At 34.9% G+C, this 8,545-nt stretch overlaps 1 pseudogene; it reads left to right on the top strand.

Moving 5' to 3' along the window:
* Positions 1-1,104: 1,104 nt before the first annotated feature.
* On the top strand, positions 1,105-6,917 carry LOC132303559 (syntaxin-22-like; annotated as a pseudogene).
* The last annotated feature ends 1,628 nt before the right edge of the window (positions 6,918-8,545 follow it).

The following is an 8,545-nucleotide window of genomic DNA, read 5'->3' as shown; positions in this document are numbered from 1 at the left end:
ATTTGGTTCCATTAGCATTATGGTTCGGTCTGGTTTCAAAAATAGTGGAACCGTTATAAATGGTTTGGTTAAAAAAAAACTCTCAACCCGATCCAAACTGAATCGTGTGCATCCCTAGTCCACACTCACCGCATGAGAGTTTTTTAAAATAAAAAATAATTTTTTTTTTTATAATTAGAACCTGACTAAGGTATTTTAGAAAAATATTTACCATTTTTTATATTAGAATGATCGTTATATTAAGAAAATTCTCTTATAAAGAAATTTGTACAGTGTCACGATGTTTTAACTTTTAATTGATTACTCAAGAAATATAAAAAATAAGCATACCTTATCTGGGATATTATTTAATTTTTTGGAAGCTACTGATGAATATTTAATAGTAAAAGACTTATTTCAATAATTTAATAGAGTAAGTCCTTATTTTAGCGTTCCATATTTTTTATAGTGTTATTGCAGTAAGATAATTAGGGACGAATGTATCTGCGAGTCAGGGGCAATTGATTTATTAGTAATATGTTCTATTATTTTATTTATTTTGATTTATATATTTGTAAAATTATACTATAATCCCTATTAAAATTATTAAAATTCATTAGTGTTGTCTAACACAATTTCTTGGCTCCATATCCGAATATTGTAATAACAATAATAATTACAATTAATTGATGGAATTATGAGATTATTCAAAACCCTCTAGAATACACCAATTTTTTTTTTACCCTTTTTGCAATGTTTTAGAAATATGTCATTTTGAAGTGTTAATTTAAAATTGATCGCAATTTATTTCAAATTTATACCAATTGCACTTTTGCTTTCAAACTTTTACTTCAAATTATTTTCATCATTAGTTCAAATTAAATTTTACCACAATTATTTCAAATATTTTCATCATTATTTCAAATTAAATTTTACCACAATTATTTCAAATATTTTCATCATTACTTCAAATTAAAAGAAGTGAAAATTCGAATCACAAAAAAAAGTACTCCGTACCATTTGCATCTTCTTTCATAATTCCAACCACATTTATTGTACACGTGTCGCAAATCTAAACCACTCAACATGCTGGCAGCTTTTTCCAATTCCATGTGTGTCAAATGATTGAAGACTTCCCCTTTGGAGTTCGATCTTTTCTCTCTCCTCAATTTGATTTTCTCTCTCTAAAAAACACACACCCTCTCTCTCCTCCATCAATTCCCCCAACCCTCCTCGATCATCGCCCGCTTTTCAGCTCCGTCTTGCCTAACCGAACATTCCCACCTTCCACCCTCCAACTTCAAGTCCAGCCATCGAGGGTTTCTACAATTTTTCTCTCTCTACAATTATACTCCCATTGATATATATATTATTCGATAAGTGTTAGGGTTGAGAGATATGAGCTTTCAGGATCTTGAAGCGGGTCGTCCTTTGGCTTCAAGACGAGGCATTGTCAATGGCAAACAAGACCCAACTCAAGCCGTCGCTTCCGGTATATTTCAGATCAACACAGCGGTCTCGACGTTCCAGAGGCTCGTCAATACCCTTGGAACACCCAAGGATACGCCTGAACTTCGAGAGAAACTGTGAGTGCCTTCATCTCATTTGTATATCTACATAGATATGTGTGTTTTTTCCTGGTTGGATTGTGTAATTTAGGTCTAATTTGATTGAATTGTTGTCTTTTTTTGGTGGGTTTTGATCTTGTTGAATAGATAATGGGTTTGAACGAGGGTTTAATGAATAGTATGTTAACATCAGGTTTATGAGGATGGTTCAAAGATTGGATTTTGTGATAGAATTGAACAGAGCAGTTTCGATAGGGAATTGAATCGGCTTGCTCGGTAATGAATTCGTTGATTATATGGCACTATGTAATCATGAACTCATCCTCAGTTATTTGGACTCAAATCTGTTTTGATAAATTTTTTTATTTATACCCACTTAACTAAATTCATTTTAGGTTTGACCAAGAATCCACTTGACTAAATTCATTTTAGGTTTGGCCAAGAATCATTATGAAGAGTTCTTAAGGAAGGAAGATATGATAACATGTAGAGGATGTGCACTATGATGAAAATGATTTATATACTTTAATGGGCATGATAAATGTGTTCCTAGGTTCACTTAAGTAAACTGACAAGATTTTACAGCCACCCGTATCAAATGCCTCACACATGGGCAAGCATGACTTAGTTTTTACTTATCAAAAAAATATATATATATGAAGTCATAACTTAGTTTTCACTAGTCAAGAAAGGAAAACCTTCCTTACTGTGTTTGAACGAATGAGGCTGCACCCATTCTTTTCTTTTTACTTCCTTTCTTTTTCTTTTCTTTTTTTTATTTATAAATCAAGAGTTCCACTATTAAGTTGAAGAATGGTTTCTACTATAGGGGCTAATTTTTTAGTTGGTTGTTTACCTAATGTTTAAACACGAACCCAATTAACCCCTAGGTGGCTAGCTTGATTATCATTTGATGAAATAAAATCCAGAAGATTTGTGTATTTTTGTGACAGAAAAAATTTACTTGGTTAGACAATTTTAATGTGCACGACCCAAGTTGGGAGGAGGAAGGACCGCCTCTGCGCAAGGGTGGAGTGATGGGAAAGCTGGATTAAGGTTGAGAAGAAAAATTAGGCTATGTTTTCTTTGGGCAGGGGGTGAGGGGTTGCTGTTGGGTTCAGGGTAGAGCACGGCCCTTTTGGCTTATGTTTGACTCTGCTATTGCCTCTGACAACCATTCAGCTGCTCTTAATGATCTGGAAATTTGTATTTTGTATCATGTCTGAATGTCTACTTGCATCGACTAGCTGAAGCACTTCGTGCACTTCTGTGAATGAGCTCAGCTCCTTCACATTTTTTTTCGAAGCTTAATCCTCTTTCTTTGTGGCAAAAGATTTTTCAAGAACGAAGATTTAGTATGTGTTATGATGGTAACATTCATGAGAGGAACAAATGATTTGAGAAATAGATAAAGATATCATTTTTCAGATATCATCAACCAACTCCTGTGTTCCATGTGGGATTTTTTAGTGTTTTTTTTTTTTCCTTTTTTTCCTTCTCCCCCTGAAATGGAAACTTACTGCTATTGCCGCTCTAAGAATGAATGAGAAATTTCAGCTGTTTGGCAAATGTGTGAAACTTCTGCAAATCTGATTCTATCCTTGCAAAATTCTAATTAAGTCAATTATCTGGCTAATTTTACATATGTTAATTCACTTTATAGTTTCCTGGATTTGCTTCTCAGCTGAGGTTCTGAAATTATCATAAACCTTAGTGAAGAATGATTCTTCGTATAAGTTGAAATAAGAAATATATATGTATATATATATATATGCTTATATACTGAATGACCTTTTTGGCTTTCACATGTCCCATGAGATATTTGTTGCATGCTGGACTTTCATCATTATGATTGTCCTACTGAATTTGCTTAACTGGCAGGCATAAGACAAGGCTACATATTGGGCAATTGGTGAAGGATACTTCAGCTAAACTGAAACAAGCTAGTGAAACAGATCATCGTGCTGAAGTTAGTGTAAGTTCGCTTTTTAAAGTCACTGTTCATTTGGTACTGGGGAAACTCTATCCCTCTCTCTTTTACTCTCTCTCATGTTTTCATGTCTTCGTTTATAGAAACCCCTACTTATTTTAAACAGTTATTAAGAAAGTCTTTTGTCTCCGAGATAACTTGAGTTACTTCCAAAATTTTACTTTCTAAATTTTTGTGAATCCAGTTCTTTCAACTGCTTAATACATCCACTGGTATTGTCATCAGTCATGGTCTCATTTTAGAATTCTCTCTCTCTCTGTGAGTGTGTGTGTGTGGTCTATGTTGAAAGTGTTTCCTTTTTACTGCAGGCCAACAAGAAGATTACAGATGCTAAACTTGCAAAAGACTTCCAAGCAGTCTTGAAAGAGTTTCAGAAGGCCCAACGACTTGCAGCTGAAAGGGAGACAGCATATACACCTTTTGTTCCCCAATCTGTTCTTCCTTCCAGGTAATAGTTGTTGGAGGATTTACAGTTAGAGAGGTTAAAATGTCTATTGGCTTGTGTGCATAATAATGGCTATGAGAAGTTCATTGACTATGATCATCAAAGGTGAATTTTTTTTCTTTTTTCTTTCCAGAAATCTGCTGCAAAATTCCTAGGATTGATTAGTTTATGCCATAGTGGTCTTATGTGCATTGTTCTTACCTTAGTTAGTCTTTCATTTTCCAGTGTTACTTATGGGCTTGTTTTTATTTTAGCAGCTCTACAGCCAGTGAGGTTGACATAAGTTCAGATAAGACTGCAGAACAACGTGTTCTTCTTGTGGAATCTAGAAGGTGAGTGTTACTCATATTGTTATGATTTGTCTAGTAAATTCATTATTTATTGCTCTTTCTTACTCAGTTGTGTTCTTAGAACTTATCTCAATGTCATTCTATGAAGTAAAATAATGCGAGTAACTCATTGTTGAATTTCTCTCTCTTTTTTCTCTTCTACTCATTTGTGTGTTTAGGTTGTGTTGGGGGTTTTCCTTGGTGGATTTTATCTCTTTTTATTTCAGTATTGTTCTTTCACCATCTCATGTATGTATGTATGCATTTCTAATTTTATCCTCTCGTCTTAGCACACATTCATCTCGACTCCACTGTCCTCATCTTATGGATATGTTGTTTCTTAGTTGTCTAACATTTTGTCTCATAAAGTTTTGCTGGTCTGATAGAATTTTATTAAATATTACTTATCAAAAAAATTATATATAAAATTTTATTAAATATATCTCGATTTTTGAGTTACATATCGACCATCCATATGCTAAAACTGACCTCCACTCAACCATCTTGTTTAGTGGTGAAAGTAACATCGTCTCCAGTCTCCCTCTGGGTGAATAATTGAGTCTTGGTAATGAAAATGTTTGCCTTTTAGTATCTTCTAACCTTGTTTTTCAACAATTTCACTTATATCCTTGTTTTGCTGAAATTACATTCTTTGTCAATCCTACTTTTTTAAGCCCTGTTTAAACCATGATTTTTAGAAGTTATCTGTAGTCTAATTTACCATTTATCCCTGCTGTGCATTACATTTGGGCGAACATAAGGGCAAAATAAATGAAAAGATAGTATCAGATAGGAGAGAAGAGAGAGGAAGAAATAATAGCGTTAATTTAGGAAAACAGGAACTAACTTGTTTCCCGGGACAAAACAAGCAACACTCTCTTGTCTTTCCTTTCAAATCCTCCCAATTCTTGAGGAGAAGGGCAAACCCAGTGCACGAGGCTCGTTTTAGGGTCTGGAGGAGAAATTTGTTACTTGAGGAATTAGCAGTTAGTTCAATAATAGAAACAATATCATATCAAATAGTATTTCTATACTTCAATCAAAAGCTTTTTCTTAAGGAACTCAGATGTTAGATGTTAGTCATGTCTTGTGAAATGTAGTCCCCTTAGTCTCCTGGTGATTTGTGCTGTAGACAGGAGGTTTTGCTGTTGGATAATGAGATCGCCTTTAATGAGGCAATTATTGATGAAAGAGAGCAGGGAATACATGAAATCCAGCAGCAAATTGGTGAGGTGAACGAGATATTCAAAGACCTCGCTGTGCTGGTCCACGAGCAAGGAACTATTATTGGTAAGCCAGGCATTTTTCTATGAGAACTTGATACTTTTTGTACTTTGTTTTTATTTTCTTCTGGTTCAGATTGCTAAAGCCAATAAAAGTTATGTCTCAGATGATATTGGTTCCAATATTGAGGGCGCCCATGCGGCGACAGCACAGGGAAAAACCCATCTTGTGAAAGCAGCAAAGACCCAAAGATCAAACTCATCCTTGGTAATTTATGACAAGTTCAAATTCTTGATTTGAAATAAATATGTTTGTATAGATGGATATATTATATATATATATATATTGTAAGGTGCAAGGTACAAGTAGTTGCAGGCACTGCTTTTTAGGACCCGCTTCAATGGTCTTAAAGTGAAATTCTTGTTGAAATTATATTAATCTACAGTCCTTTAATGAGCTTGAAGGCAATTAATCATCTATCAAGATTCAGGTATTTGAAGGTCAAAGGGTTGTAATAAGTTCCCTTACCATTATGATTTACACATTCATGGGCTTACTGTTGCCATTGTCTAATTTTGTGAGTGACTCAAGTGAACTACATATATCCCTTGGCATCTTTTCTAATAATTTATCCAAGTATTCAACTTTTGGTTTTTATGGGAATTATGGTAAGGATTATGAAGTATTATTCACTATGGGCATTGCTTTGATGCCATAAATTGTCCTGTGATGGACTTATTTGTTGAAAAAAATACATAGATTACCGAAGTGTGTTGTTGACTTCATTGTCTTAGTATCACCGGTTTATTGGGTTGAGCTGCCATTTAGACACTCCTTAGAATTAGCTTTGTAATGCAGTGGGCTTCAAACGTGCCTTTTACATGGTCTGTATTGGTGGAGCTAAATCTATCAATTGAAATGATATTATCATTTGCATCTTCATCTTTTATAATTCTCTTTGATATATCTCATATCTTTATCATCTTTTCATCTTCAATGCAGACCTGCTTGCTCTTGGTGATATTTGGCATAGTGCTTCTCATTGTGATCATAGTACTAGTGGCTTAATTGGGAAACTCTTCAATTTAATCAATAGAGAGAGGGCACAGAATGTGCTCGGGGGAAAAGTGTGATCTCTTTGGTTTTTGAGTTGATTTTTGATACATCGAGGTTTACTGGATTGAACCACTGAGTGGTGTTATGAAATTTATGATATGATTACAATATGAAGTTGTTTTTTTATTTACGGGATGGGCATCTGTGTTCTATGTTGTAAATCGGTATTTTTGGGATTTGACGGAGTGGAGTGTCACTGTTTGTTTTACAATGGCTTTTTCTTTTTTCCTATCAATAAAAATTTATAATTCTTTTGTGTGTTCTCATCATCCGTTTCCAATTGAACCACTGCCTATATTTTTTGTTTTGTTTTTGAGTTTTTTTTTTTTGTATTATTTTTTTTCTTCATTTTTGGAATTGATAATATCTCATCAATACCTCATTGTGCCTTCTAAAATGTGGAGATTATTGAAAAATTAGCCTTCGAAGTGGCAATAGTTTGCTCTCACTATCTCTGAGATTTCTGCATTTCGCTTGCTATGGTAGGAGTCAAAAAGGAAAAATTAAAGGTGACCATAATGGAGATTTTGCATTTTAAATGTTTATTGTACAATAAGGTTGAACATGGAAATAACAATTATTCATAGGCGTGGCTAGGGTACTATATAGTCGGTACCTTTGGGTACCAATCTTTTCTCCACTTAATAGAACATCAGGATTTTATATATACTACTTGTATATATATATTTTGTAAACCTTATTGCAGAGTCCACATGACAATCCATGGCCTTCAACAATTCTCTTTCATTTCATTTGATGGGTTCCTCCGAGTGATTTAGTTACCATGAGCTTCAAGACCTAAGATAAATATGGACGAGCTTTGATCCGTCACAAAATGGGCAATCACTTGCATTTGCATGTGATTGACCTTAGAGGGTGCACCATTAATGATTGCTGAGGAACCAATAAGGCAAGAAGATCAATGAATGTAGGGACTTAGATATTATTAAAAAATATTAATACCATGTGATAAAATTTTTATTTTTATTTTTAACATAGGCGAAAAAACACACTTATAAATGCAATGAACTTTAATGGAAGAACAAAAAAAACTTTAATCCATGTTATATTAATTGAGATTCATTCAATATATATTAGGGCTAAAATTAAAATATCATGTTGTTTATAAAAACTATCAACTAACTCTCTGAACTAAAAAAAATTATCATAGTAGCCTTGATGTTTTAAAAAGTCACATCACCGGTTAATTTTCCGTCTAAAACTAACGGAATTAAATCATGAGTAATATTTCACTTGAATCTGACCAAACTGCCCTTTTAATCACCTAAGGATTAAAATGCCCTGCCTTTAAACTCCATGTTTTCCAGCGTGCTTTAGCGGTGACCAATGTGAGCTCCAAACAAACAGCTTCAACCAAATTTTAGAGATCAGTCTGGCGATGATAAAAGACCCACTTCGAGGAAGCCCAAATTTCGAAGATCAGTCTGGCGATAAAACAAAGACCCAACAGATTGCTTCAGTTCGGCGACACCTCAAGCCCTCCTTGGCGAAACCCAGTTCAGTCCGGCGATGTCTCAAGTGACCTCAACCCAACTGCAGCGACCAATATCCGATGAGCTTCCGAACAACGACTGAAACGAATGGATTCCCAAATGCATGCACTATCTCTGGTGAGTAGACATAAAGTTGTAGACGTCCATCGGTCCATGCAAACTCCATGAATGCCCGGCGATATGAACTGAGCATCCAGCGAGCTAAACCCTAACGGCGAGCTCCAAGTTACTGCAAGACCCACCTCAACGTACTCCATCGGCGACCAAAACTGAAAGCTCCGTTAGCAAGAAGACTGGTGAAACCCAGTTCGGCGAGGCTTACCCATTTCAGTCATCATCCAATGAGCTGCACTTTAATGTATGCGCATTCGGTGAGCCTT

The sequence above is a fragment of the Cornus florida genome, unplaced genomic scaffold, assembly GCF_030987335.1.
Source record: "Cornus florida cultivar Cherokee Brave unplaced genomic scaffold, ASM3098733v1 CherokeeBrave_3.0.0_Hap2_Chr04, whole genome shotgun sequence".
Classification (NCBI taxonomy): Eukaryota; Viridiplantae; Streptophyta; class Magnoliopsida; order Cornales; family Cornaceae; genus Cornus; species Cornus florida.
Note: the sequence above shows the minus strand (reverse complement) of the source record. Positions and strands in the feature narration are given on the sequence as shown.